The sequence below is a fragment of the Saccostrea cucullata genome, unplaced genomic scaffold (genome assembly GCF_032062105.1).
Source record: "Saccostrea cucullata isolate Sc308-1 unplaced genomic scaffold, CSIRO_AGI_Scuc_v1 ctg10997, whole genome shotgun sequence".
Classification (NCBI taxonomy): domain Eukaryota; kingdom Metazoa; phylum Mollusca; class Bivalvia; order Ostreida; family Ostreidae; genus Saccostrea; species Saccostrea cuccullata.
The window spans coordinates 1-1,553 of record NW_026922875.1 but is presented as its reverse complement, the minus strand read 5'-3'; the positions used below and the strand labels follow the sequence as shown (position 1 = coordinate 1,553).

General features: G+C 43.5%; 1 pseudogene; it reads right to left on the bottom strand.

Annotated features, from left to right (window-relative positions):
* Positions 1-369: 369 nt before the first annotated feature.
* On the bottom strand, positions 370-1,511 carry LOC134262648 (putative nucleotidyltransferase MAB21L1; annotated as a pseudogene).
* Between the last annotated feature and the right edge of the window lie 42 nt (positions 1,512-1,553).

Sequence of the window (1,553 nt, the reverse complement as noted above, 5' to 3'; positions counted from 1 at the left end):
GCGGGATGCCCCAAGCATTACATTCTCCAAACCAACTTACCCAAGGCACACTTTAGGTATCTGGTGGTCGTGCCTTTTGCTGAAACTGCTTATCCAAAAAGTAACAGCAATAATCCTCCAAATATCACGGATAAATTATAATTCCCTTCAACTGTCATGGTTGCACAATTAACAATCGCTGACCCAAAGAAAACCCTCTTAGTTCTGAACATTCGTCATTTCAGAGTGACTTGATCTTGTAAACAAAACATCTGTTTGAAACATACTTAAGGTTTGCAGCTTGTTAACATCTCCAAAACCTTACCTAATATTTGACCAAAAGTATGATTATTATTTAGCAAAACCATTCCATTGAGAAGCAGTAAGCGGTAATTTTTTGAAAATATTTAATCGACACAAAAACAACTGGACATCACAACAAAACACGAAATAACTATGTCAGAGTTTTTCCAAACTCTTGGGGTTGGTTAACAGTTCGCGGAGAATTCTCCACACTTGTTTGGCAGCATTGTCCATAGAAGATGGGGCTTTGCCCTTAAACAAGTCCACGTTAGGCAAGAAATAATGCGGACACCGGCGATTTTGTAGGCAGGAGATGGTCTGCAGAAGAATTCCGTTAAGTCGGTCTCCTAAGTGTCATCCCACTCCATTTCCCGTGGTGCTTCTCACATTCATACAGAAGCAGTGTTTTGAAGTGATAGTTCGTGATTGGGTTCCCGGGAAGGTCCAGATGTCGTTCCCTCAGAGTTTTAAGAAAGCTCAAACACCGGCGACGACACCCGCCGTACAGAAGTCGGTCCTCGGCGTAATTCAACGTCATATACCGCGTCCCCTTCAGCAGCACTCTGTTTGTCTTTCATGTATATACTTTCCCGGACAGTAGATTGAACCCCTCGGTCTTCACTCAGCCACGAGGTTAGGATTTGGCCATTGGAGATGTGGCACCGGCCAGTGAGCGGCAGAACGGCACCAAATTCCTGCGCACCGGAAGGCTGGAATAATTTGCACTACATACCTCTCTTTGATTCTGAGTTTTACCTCTGTTGTGTCTGCAACCATTTTTACAGTGTCTCTATAGCTACATTTGTCCACAGCCTGTGCCACCAGGGTCTGGAATCGCGATCTGATTTTCCTGGCGGAGAGGTATCCGGACGCAGTTATGAATTCCACCCATAACTACATTGACCTTTTCCGACCGTCACTAAGTTTAAGTACAGCACAACCCGGAATTGATCCATCGTCCACGAAGTTGAACACTCCCATTTGGTTTAGGTATAACACAACTTCAAATTCTGTTGGAGAAACTATTTCTAAACCCTCAAAACGTCCATTCACTTCATTGAGAGAGCTGATAAACCTTGGTTCCTGGACCTCGACTTCTTTAGAACATCCTGTACAACTTTACATACTTCACGTATAGTCTTTATCGTATTTCCTTGACGGGTTTGTACCCGTTCGTTCATAGTACTTATTTAATTGTGGAATAAAATCTTGGACTGGGCCGCTAACATATCCGGCGAACTCCCTTCCAGAAGCATACTCGTATTTTTGTC